Source organism: Pristiophorus japonicus, chromosome 13, assembly GCF_044704955.1.
Source record: "Pristiophorus japonicus isolate sPriJap1 chromosome 13, sPriJap1.hap1, whole genome shotgun sequence".
Taxonomy (NCBI): domain Eukaryota; kingdom Metazoa; phylum Chordata; class Chondrichthyes; family Pristiophoridae; genus Pristiophorus; species Pristiophorus japonicus.
In genome coordinates, this window is record NC_091989.1 from 108,349,050 (window position 1) to 108,369,464 (window position 20,415).

General features: G+C 46.3%; 1 protein-coding gene across 1 annotated transcript in view; it reads right to left on the reverse strand.

Moving 5' to 3' along the window:
• LOC139278162 (uncharacterized) overlaps positions 1–20,415 on the reverse strand; it is a 327,559-nt gene that overhangs the window by 138,213 nt on the left and 168,931 nt on the right. The window lies entirely within an intron of this gene.

Sequence of the window (20,415 nt, forward strand, 5' to 3'; positions counted from 1 at the left end):
CGACAAATGAAAAACAACAAGGCCTCAGGAGTAGATGGAATCCCCACCGAAGCACTAAAACATGGTGGAGAAACACTTTTGCCGCTAATACACAATCTCTCATTTTCTCTCACAGATTTCTCTCATCTGAAAGGAGGAAAGCATGCCAGGGTATCTCAGAGACGTGGTAATCATGACCATCTTCAAGAAAGGCGACAAGTCCGATTGCCACAGGGAAAGTCATTGCAAGATTTCTCTGCAATCAGCTTCTCCCAGTGGCTGAAGAACTCCTCCCAGATTCACAATGTGGATTCCGCTCACTAAGGGGCACAATGGACATGATCCACCGCGCGGCAAATCAAAGAGTAATGGAGTGAACAGCACCAACCCCTGTACATGGCCTTCTTTGACCTCACAAAGGCCTTCAACACTGTCAACCATGAGGGATTATGGAGCGTCCTCCTCAAATTCGGATGCCCCCAAGAGTTTGTCACCATCCTTCGCCTGCTTCATGACAACATGCAAGCTGTGATCCTGACCAATGATCCACCACAGACCCAATTCAAGTTCGGACCGGGGTCAAGCAGAGCTGCATCATTGCATCAACGCTCTTCTCATTCTTCCTTGCTACAATGCTCCATCTCACCCTCAGTAAGCTCCCCGCTGGAATGGAGCTAATCTACAGAACAAACGGGAAACTGTTCACCCTCCGCCGCCTCCAGGCCAGATCCAAGGTCGTCCCAACCACTGTCACTGACTTACCACCGATGTCTTGGCAGACAACGCTTGCATCTGCGCACACTCGGAGGCCGAACTCCAAGCCATCATCAACACCTTCATTGAAGTGTATGAGGGCATGATCCTTACATTAAACATCCGTAAGACAAAGGTGCTCTACCAACATACTCCCGCCACATAGCACTGCTCCCCGATAATCAAAATCCACGACGAGGCCTTAGACAACGTGGACTATTTTCCATACCTTTGGAACCATGGTCAACAGGGCTGACGTCGATGATGAAGTCCAACACCGCCTTCAGTGCGCCAGTGCAGCCTTCAGTCGCCTGAGGAAGAGTGTGTTTGAAGACCAGGACTTCAAACCCGGTACCAAGCTCATGCCTCAGAGACATGGACTATGTACAGCAGGCACCTCAAAGCACTGGAGAAGTACCACCAACATTGCCTCCGCAAGATCCTGCAAATCCATTGGCAGGATAGGTGCACCAACATCAGCGTTCTCGCTCAGGCCAACCTCCTCAGCATTGAAGCACTGACCATGCTCGATCAGCTCTGCTGGACGGGCCATGTCATTCACATGCCTGATACGGGACTCCCAAAACAAGCGCTCTACTCGGAGCTCCGACACGGCAAGTGAGCCCCAGGTGGGCAAAGGAAACGCTTCAAGGACACCCTCAAAGCCTCCTTGAAAAAGTGCAATATCCCCACTGACACCTGGGAATCCCTGGCCCAAGACCGCACAAACTGGAGGAAAAAAATTCGGGAAGGCACCGAACACCTCGAGGCCCCGTGTTTGGTCGACTTACCACAGAGTTTTCTTGGCGGTCTGAATGATTTTTGGGTGCTCTCCCCTCAGAGTGAGTTTGGTCAGGTCCTCACATAGCAGGGAGAGAAGACCGCTGGGGAGCATCCGCTGGTGTTCGCTGCTGTGGACCGGCGTGCAATGCCCACAAAAGTCCTCTTGCCAGCTGAGTTCCCAGTTTGGTCTGGGCAGTCCTCCGCTCCAGCAGCAGAAGAGACCGCCGTGTGGAGGCAGGTCTTACCTGAATGGTAAGTATGAAGACCTGCAAGAAAATGTTAGTGCACTTCTTGTATTTATTTCTTTTGCAGGGATTTAAGTTTATGGGGTCCTCTGAAAGATTTCTGTTAGTTTTTTTTTTGTTTTGAAAATGTTTTAATTTTGCCATACCCCCCCCTCTCTGGGCCTGACTCTATCCTCGGCGTAGAAACGGCGTGCAAGGCCCATTTTTGCCGCCGGGTAGTTTCCCCCACATTTTTTTCATGAAACTTCCGCCCAAAGTATTGTCAGGATCTTAGCGGTCCTTTGGACAGTACATGGGCCCCGAGTCTCTACACCGAGGGCAAGCTGAAAGCAAATGTAAACAGCCGAAGGAGCGCAAGGCATCCGAAGCACCCCACCCACCCATTCCTTCAATCACCGCCTGCCCCACCTGTGATAGAGACTGTAGGTCCCGCATAGGACTCATTAGTCGCATGAGAACTCATCTTTCGTGTGGAAGCAAGTCATCCTCGATTCCAAGGGACTGCCTAAGAAGAGGAGGCTCTTGGAGACACACACATTCACTGAATATACATGGCAGGAATCAATACACTTTCTTTCAACATCAGTTCATTATTATATTTGATCTCCCATGGCATTGTTCATGGGGCTGTTTTCAGGGATTTTTGAAAAAAGTCAGCACTGAGGCAAGAGAAGAGTTCAGAAACAGGGCTATTTTAAAAAAAGCAAAATAAACAGTATTGAAAGAAAGACAGTACAACTGCGACTATTTAAAGAACTAAATTGGAGAGGAACCAAGGCCATTAAAAAAAGAATCGAGATATTTAAAATAGTCAGTTCGAATGGACCTCTGAACAGAACAGAAACGACTAAAAAAAGCAGCAAAATAAGGGGCATTAAAAAAAATCAGATGAGTATTTTTTTTAAAAAGCACCAGAAATTATGTTACATTTTTTTAATAAAAGGTCAGCGGTTTGAAAGCACCAGGAGGCCGAAAGGCACTGAAAAACGCGGCAGTGCATCGGACACCTGCTGTGCTGTAATCTGCAGGTGAGGTGCGGGCAGAGGATGTTCTTAAAAAATAAATGGTGCATTTATACAGGTGGGCAGTTGGAGCGTAGATACTTGGAGCAGAAAGGATGCGCTCCAGACCAGGTGTAGTGAAGAAAGCCCAGGAAGGTGGGCTGAAAGGAGAGAGAACTCGAGGTCCGCGATTGGATGTTGAAAGTCAGGAGGGGACCAACTTTGCAGCGTTTAGTAGATGGAGCAACAGAGAAGCTATATGCCACTAGAAATTCTATTTCGGGTCAATGAGCAGGCAGAGACTGAAAAAGGGAAATATGTACTTGAAATCATTATAAAAAATTCACAAACTAAAATATTAAACTGGCTGCCTTCTCCGGATAGGAAAAATAACATTGCTGACAGAGGAGTTGTAAAAAAAAACTCCATAGCACCACCCAGTGGTCAGGGCCTGCAACTGCATGTGAAATCAATATTTTATTCTAACGTATTTGTAACAGATCCATGTGCTGCACCTTAGTCTGGAAATCTTATTAGAGTGCCAGTTACAGGTATCACAAGTAATACAGTTACAGGTAACAGGTAGGTATGGACACAAAAAGGTGTTTACATATGATTTGCAATGGAAGATGTGACAGATGCAACAATATATACCCAAGTTATATATCTGTGGAGAGAGAAACAAAGTTAACGTTTTGGATCAATGCACCAGATGTTGCCTGACCTGCTGAATATTCCTAGCATTTTCTGTTTTTACTTCAGATTTCCAGCATCCGCTGTACTTTGCTTTTGGATGCATAAAGAAAGACTTGCATTTAAATAGCGCTTTTCATGACCACCAGACATCTCAAAACGCTTTACAGCCAATGAAGTGCAGTCACTGTTGTAATGTTGGAAACGCGGCTGCCAGTTTGCGCACAGCAAGCTCCCACAAACAGCAATGTGATAATGACCATATAATCTGTTTTTGTTATGTTGATTGAGGGATAAATATTGGCCAGGACACTGGGGATAACTCCCTTGCTCTTCTTCGAAATAGTGCCATGGGATCTTTTACATTCACCTGAGAGAGCATATGGGAGCCTCGGTTTAGCGTCTCATTCTTTTTTAGAATGCCCTTTGATGTTTGACTTTGCCAGCTGCTGAAATGTAAACCTTTACAATGAAAAGAACTGTTCCAAACAGTAAGGACATCAATTCAAAATATTTCTGTCTCCATATGTTACTGAATTAAAAGCCAAAATATTTTTTTACTGCCTGCGAGAATCAACAAGTTTGCAGTGTTCATAATTGACTTCCATCTCTTGCCACTAGATGTTCCCAGAGTCAGTAACTAATACTAACTACTTTAAAGATGAAATGTGGGTAGTAGGCATGCATCCAAAACGTATGGCTACATGTACAATAAAATGTATCAGTATAGTGTTCAATCTCCAAAACAGCAAACTTAAATTAAGTACTGAAAGGCTTTTACCTTTTAAACAGCACATTTCCTCTGAAGCAACATCTCAAAGAGATTTCCGATAAATTTTTAATGGCGAACACAATAGTGTAGAATTATAATACGGAGTGTTTATGGACAACAACTAAATGCTGAGCAGTGGCCTTCTGTGAAGAGCATGCGCGAAACGCTTATGGGTCGTTGCCCACAACTGTGTCACATTGTGTGACTGGATAAAACCGCAAGTACACATGTACAAAAAAACCGCGCAAACCCAGCTTTGGGGTCGGGACCCGACAGCCGGGAGACAATGGGAGGGGGGGAAAGACGACGGGAAGGGGGAGGGGGGGGAAGACGACGGTGGGGGGGGGTGGGGGAAGGTAGATGACGGGGAGGGAGACGACAGGATGGGAGGAAAAACGACGGGGGGGGGGAGGGAGATGACGGGAGGAGGGGAGGCGACGGGATGGGGGAGCGATAGGATGGGGGGAAGATGACGGAGGGGGGCGGGGGAGATGACAGGAAGGGAAGACGACGGGAGGGGGCGGGGGAGACGACGGGGGGGGGGAGATGACGACGGGGGGGAGGAGGGGGCAGACATGGTGGGGCGAGGGGCGGACACAGGGGGAAGGGGGCAGACACGACATGGGGAGGGGGAAGACACAACGGGAAGGGGAGCTGCCAGAATATAGGGGGGCAGGGAGAGGGGGCAGACATGACGGGAGGAGTGGGGGGGGGGAGAGAAGGGGGACAATCACGGCGGGGGGAGCGGACACAACGGTCGTAGGGGGGGCAGACACGACGTTCGTGCGGGGGACAGAAACGATCGGAAGGGGGGCAGACATGATGGGAAGGGGCAGAAACAACGGGAAGAGGGGCACACACGATGGGGAGAGGGGCAGACATGATGGGGGGGCAGACACGAGGGAAGGGGGGCAGACACGGGGGGAGGGGGAGCAGACATGGCGTGGGGAGGGGAGGGCAGACACAATGTGGGTAGTGTGTCACTGTATGTGTGTTATTCTGTGTGTGTGACACCGTGTGTGTGTGTCAGTCTAGGTGTGTGTAACTGTCACTATCTGTGTGTATCAGTGCCCCCTCCCTCCCCAGATTCTTCCCCCCCCCTCCCCGTGTCCCTCTCTGTCTACCACCTCCCCCCCCCTCACCCCCGTATCTTTCTCTCTCTCCCCTCCCCTCGACTCTCTCATCGCACATTTAAATTTGTAAAAGAACCGGAAGTGCGCATGCGTAGAACGCTTCCAGTTATTGCCATGAGTTGCATCCATTATAATATGACCAAAAAATCTTCCAATTTACTGTTCTTTGAATAAACCAAAAGTATTCTAAACTCATTTCATTATACATTTTAGTTCATAAATACTGCTGGGATCAATACATTTTTTCACACGTCAGACAGTGCAAAATACTGTGGATGCTGGAATCTGGAATAAAAACAGAAAATGCTGGAAATCCCAGGCAGCATCTGAGGAGAGAAAGCAGAGTTAACGTTTCGGGTTGATGACCCTTCGTCGTAAATAATGCTGATATTTGTCAGGAGTTGAGCAAACCCATACATATTGAGTAACAAAGATACTATTTAAAGGGGCAGCAGTGGGGTTTTAACGAGATAATGTAGACCATCACAAGCTATTTCACCGTATCCAGAATAGTAGAAACAGATGAAACGGCCTACGCTTGAAGGGTAAATTCAAATCTAATCTGCGGAAGCAATACTTCAGTGAGTGCGAGGTCAATCTATGAAACAGGCTCACTAACAAGGTGGTGGAAACAGATGGCATAGATTAATTCAAGTGCAAATTTAGCTAGATTTCTTTCAAAAATTACCATTTTGGGATACAGTATATGAGTAACTTGAAATGTGATGTGGTAAGTGTAACAAGCTTGGGAGGAACAGGTGTCTTTGGACCTATGGCTCCCAAAGCCCTCCACCACTGGGGATTTTCCTCAAGTCGTGTCTGGGTCTGTTGTACATTAATTGATAGAGATTGATTGCTAAGATTAGTCAACAACTCCATTATCATTGTGTCATGAGCCAGCCGGCATGGTAGAATACGAAGTAGATGGACCTTGGTCTTAGAAACATAGAAACATAGAAAATAGGTGCAGGAGCAGACCATTCAGCCCTTCTAGCCTGCACCGCCATTCAATGAGTTCATGGCTGAACATGAAACTTCAGTACCCCCTTCCTGCTTTCTCGCCATAACCCTTGATCCCCCGAGTAGTAAGGACTTCATCTAACTCCCTTTTGAATATATTTAGTGAATTGGCCTCAACTACTTTCTGTGGTAGAGAATTCCACAGGTTCACCACTCTCTGGGTGAAGAAGTTTCTCCTCATCTCGGTCCTAAATGGCTTACCCCTTATCCTCAGACTGTGACCCCTGGTTCTGGACTTCCCCAACATTGGGAACATTCTTCCTGCATCTAACCTGTCTAAACCCGTCAGAATTTTAAACGTTTCTATGAGGTCCCCTCTCATTCTTCTGAACTCCAGTGAATACAAGCCCAGTTGATCCAGTCTTTCTTGATAGGTCAGTCCCGCCATCCCGGGAATCAGTCTGGTGAATCTTCGCTGCACTCCCTCAATAGCAAGAATGTCCTTCCTCAAGTTAGGAGACCAAAACTGTACACAATACTCCAGGTGTGGCCTCACCAAGGCCCTGTACAACTGTAGCAACACCTCCCTGCCCCTGTACTCAAATCCCCTCGCTATGAAGGCCAACATGCCATTTGCTTTCTTAACCGCCTGCTGTACCTGCATGCTAACCTTCAATGACTGATGTACCATGACACCCAGGTCTCGTTGCACCTTCCCTTTTCCTAATCTGTCACCATTCAGATAATAGTCTGTCTCTCTGTTTTTACCACCAAAGTGGATAACCTCACATTTATCCACATTATACTTCATCTGCCATGCATTTGCCCACTCACCTAACCTATCCAAGTCACTCTGCAGCCTCATAGCATCCTCCTCGCAGCTCACACTGCCACCCAACTTAGTGTCATCCGCAAATTTGGAGATACTGCATTTAATCCCCTCGTCTAAATCATTAATGTACAATGTAAACAGCTGGGGCCCCAGCACAGAACCTTGTGGCACCCCACTAGTCACTGCCTGCCATTCTGAAAAGTACCCGTTTACTCCTACTCTTTGCTTCCTGTCTGACAACCAGTTCTCAATCCACGTCAGCACACTACCCCCAATCCCATGTGCTTTAACTTTGCACATTAATCTCTTGTGTGGGACCTTGTCGAAAGCCTTCTGAAAGTCCAAATATACCACATCAACTGGTTCTCCTTTGTCCACTTTACTGGAAACATCCTCAAAAAATTCCAGAAGATTTGTCAAGCATGATTTCCCTTTCACAAATCCATGCTGACTTGGACCTATCATGTCACCATTTTCCAGATGCACTGCTATGACATCCTTAATAATTGATTCCATCATTTTACCCACTACTGAGATCAGGCTGACCGGTCTATAATTCCCTGTTTTCTCTCTCCCTCCTTTTTTAAAAAGTGGGGTTACATTGGCTACCCTCCACTCCATAGGAACTGATCCAGAGTCAATTGAATGTTGGAAAATGACTGTCAATGCATCTGCTATTTCCAAGGCCACCTCCTTAAGTACTCTGGGATGCAGTCCATCAGGCCCTGGGGATTTATCGGCCTTCAATCCCATCAATTTCCCCAACACAATTTCCCGACTAATAAAGATTTCCCTCAGTTCCCCCTCCTTACTAGACCCTCTGACCCCTTTTATATCCGGAAGGTTGTTTGTATCCTCCTTAGTGAATACCGAACCAAAGTACTTGTTCAATTGGTCCGCCATTTCTTTGTTCCCCGTTATGACTTCCCGTGATTCTGACTGCAGGGGACCTACGTTTGTCTTTACTAACCTTTTTCTCTTTACATACCTATAGAAACTTTTGCAATCCACCTTAATGTTCCCTGCAAGCTTCTTCTCGTACTCCATTTTCCCTGCCGTAACCAAACCCTTTGTCCTCCTCTGCTGAGTTCTAAATTTCTCCCAGTCCCCAGGTTCGCTGCTATTTCTGGCCAATTTGTATGCCACTTCCTTGGCTTTAATACTATCCCTGATTTCCCTTGATAGCCACGGTTGAGCCACCTTCCCTTTTTTATTTTTACACCAGACAGGAATGTACAATTGTTGTAATTCATCCATGCGGTCTCTAAATGTCTGCCATTGCCCATCCACAGTCAACCCCCTAAGTATCATTCGCCAATCTATCCTAGCCAATTCACGCCTCATACCTTCAAAGTTACCCTTCTTTAAGTTCTGGACCATGGTCTCTGAATTAACTGTTTCATTCTCCATCCTAATGCAGAATTCCACCATATTATGGTCACTCTTCCCCAAGGGGCCTCGTACAATGAGATTGCTAATTAATCCTCTCTCATTACACAACACCCAGTCTAAGATGGCCTCCCCCCTAGTTGGTTCCTCAACATATTGGTCTAGAAAACCATCCCTATGCACTCCAGGAAATCCTCCTCCACCGTATTGCTTCCAGTTTGGCTAGCCCAATCTATGTGCATATTAAAGTCACCCATTATAACTGCTACACCTTTATTGCATGCACCCCTAATTTCCTGTTTGATGCCCTCCCCAACATCCCTATTACTGTTTGGAGGTCTGTACACAACTCCTACTAACGTTTTTTGCCCTTTGGTGTTCTGCAGCTCTACCCATATAGATTCCACATCATCCAAGCTAATATCTTTCCTAACTATTGCATCCAGCAATTTCTACATAAACAAAATGGCACCTTGTTCATGTAGGATTTTTTTCTTGGTCAGCAGATGGTGATATTGGACTTGGTGAAAAGATGGTATAGATTCATTCAAATGCAAATTTAGATAGATTTCTTTCAAAAATTATTATTTTAGGATACAGTATATGAGTAATGTTTAGCTATTTCCCTTTAAAAAGGAGACTAAGTATTTGGATTTTGTTCATGTGTGGTTTGACAGAACAGAGCAGTTCAGTGACCCCTGGGCTTATGTTCCTACTGGCTGTGGACAGGTTAGGGCAAATTCTCCTCAACCTGTTCCAGGATTGCAAGCGCTGATCTAGATGTTCTGCCTGTCCCCGCCAACATTTTGGTGGCTCTAGGGCAGAAAAATACTGCTGCATCCCTGCCACTGTATGCCTGCATCCCCACCCCCATTTCCTGGTGCGCAGCCCGCCAGTGCAGAGCGTACCCCCTTATATTTGGACGGATGCATGCAAAGAAAATGAAGGAACTATGTCCTCTGAATTATTTTGCAGCATTTGAACGCTGTACACAAAGGACAACAACTTGCATTTATATAGTGCTTTTAATGGAGGAAAACATCCCAATGCACCTCACAGAAGCGTAATCAGACTAAAATTGCCACCAAGCCAAAGGAGGAGATCTTAGGAAGGATGGTCAAAGAGGTGGGTTTCGAGGAAGGTCTTAAAAGAAGAGAGGAGAGATAGGTTGGGATTTAGAGAGGGAATTACAGAGCTTAAGGCCTAGATAGTTGAAGTCATGGCTGCCAATAATGGGGCAAAGGATGCACAAAAGGCCAGAGTTGCAGGAATGAAGATTTCCCAGAGGGTTGTAGTGCTGGATGAGATAACAGAGATAGGAAAAGGCGAAGCCATGAAGGCATTTGAACAGCAGGATGACAATTTTAAATTTGATGCGCTGTGGGACCACGAGCCTATGTAAATCATCATAGGGGTACAGGCCAGTGTGAGCAAGCTTGGCGCAAGTTAGGATATGAGCATCAGAATTTAGGATGAACTGAACTTTATGGAAGGTGAAGGAAAGGAAACTGTCCAAGAGAGCATTGGAATAGTCTAATCTGGAGGTGACAAAGGAATAGATGAGGGTTTTGGTAGTAGATGGACTGAGGCAGGGGCGTAGATCGGCAATGTTAGAGGTGCAAGTAGGAAATGTTTGTGTTGGAGAGGATATGAGGTTGGAAGCTTAGTTAAATAGGAGGCTGAGGCTGCAAACAGTCAGCTCCAACCTGAGTCAGTGGCCAGAAAGGGGAATGGAATTGGAAACTATGGTACGGAGTTTGAAGTGGGGTCTGATGACGATGGCTGATAGGCTCAGGTGTCCAGTATACAAAAGTTGATGGAGAGGGGACCTGAAGTTTTATTTGGCAGCCAGGGCCTGTAGAGGTGGTCATAGTGTGACTTTGCACAGACCAAAGTGGAAGCATCAACATTTTCAAAAAAAGTTTATGCAGGCAGCACAGAGACCGCTATCTGCCAGACAAGTTATTGATTGCTGGGCAGGCCACATAGTCCACATGCCAGACATGAGACTCCCAAAGCAAGTGCTCTACTCGGAGCTCCTTCACGACAAATGAGCCAAAGGTGGGCAGCGGAAATGCTACAAGGACACCCTCAAAGCCTCTCTGATAAAATGCAACATCCCCACTGACACCTGGGAGTCCCTGGCCCAAGACTGCCCTAAGTGGAGGAAGTGCATCTGAGCGGGCGCTGAGCACCTCGAGTCTCAACGCTGAGAGCATGCAGAAATCAAGCGCGGACAGTGGAAAGGTGTGCGGCAAACCAGTCCCACGCACCCCTTCCCTCAACGACTATCTGTCCCACCTGTGACAGAGTCTGTGGCTCTCGTATTGGACTGTTCAGCCACCAAAGAACTCACTTCAGGAGTGGAAGCAAGTCTTTCTCGATTCCAAGGGACTGCCTATGATGATGATGATGATATTGGTTGTTAAGACATCCAGCAGTGTGGCCCATCCCTGCTGTCCATGTTGCAACTGAGGCAGATTCTGGAATAATATTGCTTGTGCCAAATTCTCATTGGTCTTGATAGTCAGCTGTGGTTGTGTTCGGCAATCTCAGGCAAATCTGTTACTGTTTCTTAGTTGTCTGTTGGCACCTTTCAGAGCTTCAGCTCTGCCTTCTTTGTCATGCTTTCACTGACTGTCACAGTTTGGCACATAGTTTGTTGTAGCAAACTTGTTTTGGCAACCCAGGATGATCCACTTGTACGCACAGCTGTGCCTTCATTAGTACAGCCATATGCTGCTAATGTTGGCTTGTCTTAACCATTCAGAAGCTCTTGTGTGATATACAGTTTGTATCTCACGGAAGAGAGGTATGCATCTTGATCTTTGTCTTCAACTTCAAGCAGTGCTCTTTAAACACACTAATCTTCAATCTTATCATATGCCTTTCTCACAGTTTCCAACCTCCTTGTGGACAATGCCATCAGATACAATGGCCCCAACGTTTATGGGGAGGCGGGGTGGGAGCACGATAGTGGGGTAGTGCGAGGTTGGGGTGGGGGAACGGGTGGGGAGAAGAGAACGAGAAACCCAGAAATCCCGGGAATGTGGAATGTGCAAAAGGTAGAAAGAAGAAAAGTAAAAGTGGAGGGCAGAGAAACCTAAGGCAAAAAGCAAATAAAGGCCACATTACAGCGAAATTCTAAAGGGGCAAAGTGTGTTAGATAGACAAGCCTGAAGGCTTTGTGCCTCAATGCGAGGAGTATTCGGAATAAGGTGGACGAATTAACTGCGCAGATAGCAGGTAACGGGTATGATGTAATTGGCATCACGGAGACATGGCTCCAGGGTGACCAAGGCTGGGAACTCAACACCCAGGGGTATTCAACATTTAGGAAGGATAGACAGAACGGAAAAGGAGGCGGGGTGGCATTGCTGGTTAAAGAGAAAATTAACGCAATAGTAAGAAAGGACATTAGCTTGGATGATGTGGAATCGGTATGGGTGGAGCTACGGAATACCAAGGGGCAGAAAACGCTAGTGGGAGTTGTGTACAGACCACCAAACAGTAGTAGTAAGGTTGGGAACAGTATCAAACAAGAAATTAGGGATGCATGCAATAAAGGTACAGCAGTTATCATGGGTGACTTTAATCTAATATTGATTAGGCTAACCAAACTAGCAGCAATGTGGTGGAGGGGGATTTCCTGGAGTGTATTAGGGATGGTTTTCTAGACCAATTTGTCGAGGAACCAACCAGGGAGCTGGCCATCCTAGACTGGGTGATGTGTAATGAGAAAGGACTAATTAACAATCTTGTTGTGCAAGACCCCTTGGGGAAGAGTGACCATAACATGGTAGAATTCTTTATTAGGATGGAGAGTGACACAGTTAATTTAGAAACCAGGGTCCTGAACTTAAGGAAAGATAACTTTGATGGTTTGAGGCATGAATTGGCTCGAATAGACTGGCAAATGATACTTAAAGGGTTGATGGTGGATAGGCAATGGCAAACATTTAAAGATCACATGGATGAACTTCAGCAATTGTATATCCCTGTCTGGAGTAAAAATAAAATGGGGAAGGTGGCTCAACCATGGCTAACAAGGGAAATTAAGGATAGTGTTAAATCCAAGGAAGAGGCATATCAATTGGCCAGAAAAAGCAGCAAACCTGAGGACTGGGAAAAATTTAGAATTCAGCAGATGAGGACAAAAGGTTTAATTAAGAGGGGGAAAATAGAATACAAGAAGAAGCTTGCTGGGAACATAAAAACTGACTGCAAAATATCTATAGATATGTAAAGAAAAAAAGATTAATGAAGACAAACATAGGCCCCTTGCAGTCGGATTCAGGTGAATTTATAATGGAGCAATGGCAGACCAATTGAACAAATACTTTGGTTCTGTATTCACTAAGGAAGACACAAATAACCTTCCGGAAGTACTAGGGGACCGAGGGTCTAGTGAGAAGGAGGAACTGAAGGCTATCCTTATTAGGCGGGAAATTGTGTTCGGGAAATTGATGGGATTGAAGGCCGATAATCCCCGGGGCCTGATAGTCTGCATCCCAGAGTGCTAAGGAAGTGGCCCTAGAAATAGTGGATGCATTGGTGATCATTTTCCAACAGTCTATCGACTCTGGATCAGTACCTATAGACTGGAGGGTAGCGAATGTAACACCACTTTTTAAAAAGGGAGGGAGAGAGAAAGCGGGTAATTATAGACCGGTTAGCCTGACATCAGTGGTGGGGAAAATGTTGGAATCAATTATTAAGGATGAAATAGCAGCGCATTTGGAAAGCAGTGACAGGATTGGTCCAAGTCAGCATGGATTTATGAAGGGGAAATCATGCTTGACAACTCTTCTGGAATTTTTTGAGGATGTAACTAGTAGAGTGGACAAGGGAGAACCAGTGGATGTGGTGTATTTGGACTTTCAAAAGGCTTTTGACAAGGTCCCACACAAGAGATTGGTGTGCAAAATCAAAGCACATGGTATTGGGGGTAATATACTGAGGTGGATAGAGAACTGGTTGGCAGACAGGAAGCAGAGAGTTGGGATAAACAGGCCCTTTTCAGAATGGCAGGCAGTGACTAGTGGAGTATCGCAGGACTCAGTGCTGGGACCCCAGCTCTTTACAATATATATCAATGATTTGGATGAAGGAATTGAGTGTAATATCTCCAAGTTTGCAAATGACACTAAACTGGATGGCGCTGTGAGCTGTGAGGGGGACGCTAAGAGGCTGCAGGGTGACTTGGACAGGTTAGGTGAGCGGGCAAATGCATGGCAGATGCAGTATAATGTGGATAAATGTGAGGTTATCCACTTTGGTGGCAAAAACATGAAGGCAGAATATTATCTGAATGGTGGCAGATTAGGAAAAGGAGAGGTGCAATGAGACCTGGGTGTCATGGTTCATCAGTAATTGAAAGTTGGCATACAGGTATAGCAGACGGTAAAGAAGGCAAATGGTATGTTGGCCTTCATAGCTAGGGGATTTGAGTATAGGAGCAGGGAGGTCTTACTGCACTTGTACAGGGCCTTGGTGAGGCCTCACCTGGAATATTGTGTTCAGTTTTGGTCTCCTAATCTGAGGAAGGACATTCTTGCTATTGAGGGAGTGCAGCGAAGGGTCACCAGACTGATTCCTGGGATGGTTGGACTGACTTATGAGGAGAGACTGGATTAACTGGGCTTTTATACATTGGAGTTTAGAAGGATGAAAGGGGATCTCATAGAAACATACAAGATTCTGATGGGACGGGACAGGTTAGATGCGGGTAGATTGTTCCCGATGTTGGGGAAGTCCAGAACCAGGGGACACAGTCTTAGGATAAGGGGTAGGCCATTTAGGACTGAGATGAGGAGAAACTTCTTCACTCAGAGTTGTTAACCTGTGGAATTCCCTGCCGCAGAGAGTTGTTGATGCCAGTTCATTGGATATGTTCAAGAGGGAGCTAGATATGGCCCTTACGGCTAAGGGGATCAAGGAGTGTGGAGAGAAAGCAGGAAAGGGGTACTGAGGGAATGATCAGCCATGATCTTATTGAATGGTGGTGCAGGCTCGAAGGGCCGAATGGCCTACTCCTGCACCTATTTTCTATGTTTTATGTTTCCTGCGAAATTTAACAGCAGGTCCTCATTATAAGTATTTAAATTCTGTTTCCCGCCTGGCAGCCTGCCAGATTGACAGACTGACCGGCTGTCGGGCAGGAATTCCAGCAGTAGAAGGCTGCAGAGGGGACAGTGCCCGGCAATCAGGAAAGATTGGGAGCTGGTGGCGGTGGGTGTCATGTATGTACTGTTGGTATCACTAGCCACTAGATGGCGTCACTGTTGGAGACCATTGGGCTGCACGCACGTGTGTAACTCAAGTATAAAAGGCCAGCCATTTTGTATATTAGTCACTTTGGACCTTAATAAAGCAGAGCCTAGGTCATACCTCTTGGAGTTAAACAGTACTCAGTCTAACAGTTATTGCATACACAACATTTGGCAAGGCAACGAGAAACTTTGCATGCAAAAATGACCACAATTGGATTGTTGAAACGATTTGTGGAAGGAGAAGATTGGGCAGACTTTGTGAGCCATTTGAGCCAGTTCTTCATGGCCAACAAAATGGAGGAGGTCAGCGACGCGGTCCAAAAATTTATGGTCTGATAAAGAATTTACTCCTGCCTGTGAGTCCAACAGAGGAAACATATGAAGAATTGTGTACACTGGTACAGGACCACCTTAAGCCAGATGAAGGCATCATCATCCCGAGATACAGATTTTACACGCACGTTCCCTCAGAGGGCCAGAAAGCAGCGGAATTCGTTGCCGACCTGAGACGTCTAGTGGGACCGTGTAAGTTTGGGGCTGTGTTGGCAGACATGCTGTGGGACTTCTTTGTAATCGGCATCAACCACGAGGTGATCCTGCATAAACTACTGGCGGTGGAGACGTTGGATTTGAACAGAGCCATCACGATTGCTCAGACATGCATGACGACGGTTAAAAGTCTAAAGCAGATATCAGTGAAAAATCGAAACTCGGCAAGTACTGTGAATATGATTGATTCGGCATTCAGCAGAGCGGCACATGGCAGGGCCTACCCGACTGCGTACGCGAAACCTGTGGCTGCCCAAAGTCCGCCAGCGGGAATGCATCTGATTTCTCCGTGTTGGCGATGTGGGGGAAATCACCGGCACCAGTAGTGCCGATTTAAGCAATATAGTTGCAAAGGCTGTCTGAGAGTGGGGCATCTCCAGCGCAAGTGTCCGCAGATGAGCAAGTGAGCTGCAACACACCACCTGGAGGATGATGATCAGACTAGCGCGGATCCGGATACGCAATCCGAGATACCAGAGGAGGAAGTGTATGGACTGTATTCGTTCCTAACTAAGAGCAAGCCGATAATGATCAACGTGAAATTTAATGGGTGCTGGTATCGATGGAACTGGACATGGGGGCGAGTCAATCGATAATGAGCCAGAGGGCATTCGACAAGCTGTGGGATACGAAGGCTGAGAGGCTGAGTCCAGTCAGTGCCAAGTTGCGCACGCACACCAAAGAACTCCTAATGGTGATTGACAGTGCCACAATTAAAGTGTCGTATGATGGCGCGGTTCACGAGTTACTGCTATGGATTGTCCCAGGCAAGGGCCCAACGCTGTTCAGCAGGAACTGGCTTAAAAAAATCAGATGCGACTGGAACGACATCAAGGCATTGTCATCGGAGAAAAATACATGTGCCCAAGTACTGAGCAAGTTTCCCTCGCTGTTCGAACCAGGCATCGGCAACTTCACAGGAGCCAAGGTGCAAATCCACGTGGACTCGGATGCAAGACCCATCCATCATAAAGCTCGGGCAGTTCCGTATATAAGACAGAAGGTCGAAATTGAACTGGACAGACTCCAGCGTGAAGGGATATGATCACCGGTTGAAGTTAATGAACGGGCCAGACCCATTGTTCCTGTGTTGAAAAGTGATGGCACAGTCAGAATCTGTGGAGATTACAAGGCTACGATCAACAGGGTTTCAAAACAGGATCAGTACCCGTTACCGAAGGCTGATGACTTGTTTGCAATGCTAGCTGGGGGGGAAGTCGTTCATCAAACTGGCCTACATGACACAGGAGCTGGTCGAGATGTCGAAGAGGCTTATGTGCATTAACACGTATAAAGGACTGTTTATTTATCACAAGTGCCCTTTGGAATTTGCTCGGCTGTAGCAATATTTCAGAGGAACATGGGGAGTCTGCTGAAGTCCGTTCCCAGAACCGTTGCGTTCCAAGATGACATCCTATCACAGGTCTTGACTCTGAGGAACATCTGAACAACCTGGAAGAGGTTCTACATCATCTGGACAAAGTGGGACTCAGACTGAAACGCTCGAAGTGCGTCTTCATGGCACCAGAGATCGAATTCCTGGGGAGGAAAATTGCTGCTGATGGCATCAGGCCCACGGACACGAAAACCAAGGCCATCAAGAATGCACCCAAGCCGCAGAATGTAACGGAGCTGTGTTCATTCCTGGGTCTACTCAACTACTTCGGTAACTTCCTACCTAAATTGAGCAGCTTATTAGAACCACTGCACATACTGCTAAGAAAAGGCGACAACTGGGTGTGGGGTGCGTCTCAAGACAGAGCTTTTGAGAAAGCCACTAATCTACTTTGCTCAAATAAGCTGCTGGTACATTATGACCCATGTAAACGTTTAGTATTGACCTGTGATGCTTCGTCAGATGAAATTGGTTGTGTGCTCCTACAAGCTAATGAGTTGGGTAAACTTCAACCAGTCGCGTATGCTTCAAAAAGTTTGTCTAAAGCGGAAAGAGCCTACAGCATGGTAGAGAAAGAAGCACTAGCCTGTATGTATGGGTTTAAAAAGATGCATCAGTACCTGTTTGGTCTTCAGTTTGAACTGGAGACAGATCACAAGCCGCTCATTTCACTGTTCTCTGAAAACAAAGGTATCAATACCAATGTTTCATCCCGTATCCAGAGGTGGGCGCTAACATTATCCGCTTATGATTATGTCGTTCGCCATTCACCTGACACCCAGAATTGTGCCGATACTTTGAGCCGTCTGCCGTTGCCCACACCGGAGGTGGAAATGCCACAACATTCAGACCTATTGTTAGTTATGGATGCTTTTGAGAGTGAAGGAACCTCTGTCACGGCTCAACAAGTTAAGACCTGGACCAGCCAGGACCCGATTTTATCGGTGGTGAAGAGTTGCATCCTCAAAGGTGATTGGTCTGCCACACCCAAGCAAATGTGCGAGGAGACCAATCCTTACATTCGTTGCAAAGACGAACTGTCTATTCAGTCGGATTGTATATTGTGGGGCAATCATGTTGCTGTGCCCAAGAAAAGGAGAGAGAAATTTGTACGTGAGCTACATAGCACACATCCCGGTATTGTAATGATGAAAGCCATCGCCAGGTCTCATGTATGGTGGCCGGGAATTGACTCTGAGCTGGAATCATGTGTGCATCAGTGCAACACTTGCATGCAGCTCAGCAAAGCACCAGCGGAATCGCCGCTGAGTCTGTGGACGTGGCCGTCCAAACCATGGTCCAGGATCCACACAGACTTTGCAGCTCCCTTCCTGGGGAAGATGTTTTTAGTTTTGGTGGATGTATATTCGAAGTGGATGGAGTGTATAATCATGTCATCCAGCACATCCACAGCTACCATTGAGAATCTCAGTATCATGTTCGCGACACATAGTCTGCCTGACATCGTTGTTAGCGACAACGGATTGTGCTTCACCAGTCAGGAGTTTCAAGAGTTCATGAAACTCAATGGTATCAAACATGTAAGGTCAGCACCATTCAAACCTGCATCCAATGGGCAAGCAGAACGTGCTGTTCAAATCATAAAGCACAGTATGAAGCGAGTAACCCAAGAGTCATTGCAGACCCGCCTGTCATGCATACTGCTTAGTTACAGGACAAGACCACACACGCTTACCGGGGTCTCGCCTGCTGAACTAATGATGAAGAGAGGTCTTAAGACCAAGCTATCTCTTGTACACCCTGACTTGAATATAGAAGACAAAGTCAGCAAGGGTATCATGATCGCACAGCAGTGTCACGCGATATTTCTGTAAATTATCCTGTATATGTTCTGAATTATGGTCAAGGTCCCAAGTGGATCGCTGGTACTGTCATGGCCAAGGAGGGCAACAGAGTATTTATTGTCAAGCTCAAAAATGGGCAAACATGCAGGAAACATATGGATCAGACAAAGCTGTGGCTCACAGATGAACTGGAACAGTTGGAGAAAGAGACAATCGATGACCAACCAATCTACCCCCGGTCATCAGAGGACTCAGTGGTCATCAGTGAATCGAGACTTTCAATCACTGACATGTTCAACGAAAATGGATTTTCAATCCCTGACATGGCCATTGTCACTCCCACCAGGTTAGCCACCCAGCCACCAATCACAACAGACTCTGAACACTCACCCAAGTTGAACTGAGACGGCCAACCCAGGAGCGTAAAACACCAGACCGTCTCAATTTGGAAAAGACTGTTAATATCTCAGAGGGGGGTATTGTCATGTATGTACTTTTGGGATCACTAGCCACTGTTGGAGGCCATTGGGCCGCACGCATTTGTGTGCAGCCCAAGTATAAAAGGCCAGTCCTTTTGTATATTAGTCACTTTGGGCCTTAATAAAGCAGAGTCAAGGTCATACCTCTTGGAGTTAAACAGTACTCAATCTAACAGTTATTGCATACACAACAGTGGGCGCCAGAGTCTGGCAATCGGGAGGGAGCCAAAGATCGGGGTTTGGTGTCAGGGAGGGTTTGTAGCTGATTACCACAGTGAGGAGAGACCACAATCCAGAAGGTTTGCTTGAGGGACCGGTGGAAGCACTCCTGCTCCTGTTGGCTCACGTGGAGTGCAATAAATAGCACTTAGCTGCTTGGCCTGGCTGCTCCCATCTCCATTTAGCTGTCGGATTCCCAAACCATGCCGACCAATATTAAATCAGGCTCCCAACTGCAGTGGATTACAAGGAGCGTCCCACCTCTTGAGAGTGGGACACAGACATTCCATGTAACCCACTGCCATAAATATGGCGGCAGGCATGTACGATTGGGGTCACAATACGCGATTTTAAATTTTTAACCCCTGACCCTCTCCTGCCCATCGTGGAAGGCTTAATATTGACCCCAATGATTCAGGTTGGTGGGCCTTCTACCCTCATGCAAAGCCACCTGCAATGAGTGCCAGAGTAGGATGAAACATTTTGTCAAAAATGATGATAAATCTAAAATGCCAATCTGTCGATATCACACTGTGGCATTGTTATACTATAGTATAACATGAATAATTGGAGGTTGTATTCTAATTTATTCACTTAACGGAGGTTCTTAAATGGTCTCTTTGCAAAATGTCATTCTTGCCTGCTTGCCTGTACTCGATTCAGTTTCAACAGCCCTGTCATGCATTCCGAAACTCAGTTAGATGCCAACATTCTCATCAAGGAGTAATGGTGCACCAGCAACATGACAATAAAGAATATTGGGAGGAAAATCAGGCAAATTAAATCTCATTTCATTCCAGTAGATTACTGGAAAAACTTTTAAATAGTCTCCCTATGTGGTCACTCTGATGGGCATGGAGTCCTTTGACAATACTGAGATACTTGGCAGGACATGCAAACTTTGCATTGGCTATATCAACAAACACCATGAACAGGTCTCATTTCTGCTGTATGGCAGTGTCTCTCTTAGATCATGCCAGTTCTGCTGTGTTTGGCATGGAACCCACACTAATTCTCAGGAAGAACATCCATTCAAATTGTAGCAACAAACCTCCCTCTAATGAGGATATTTCCAATGATTCCAGAGATATTAAATAGCTATCACTATTTAATTAGCTGTGTCAGATGTGGCTCAGTTGTTATCATTCACCTCCT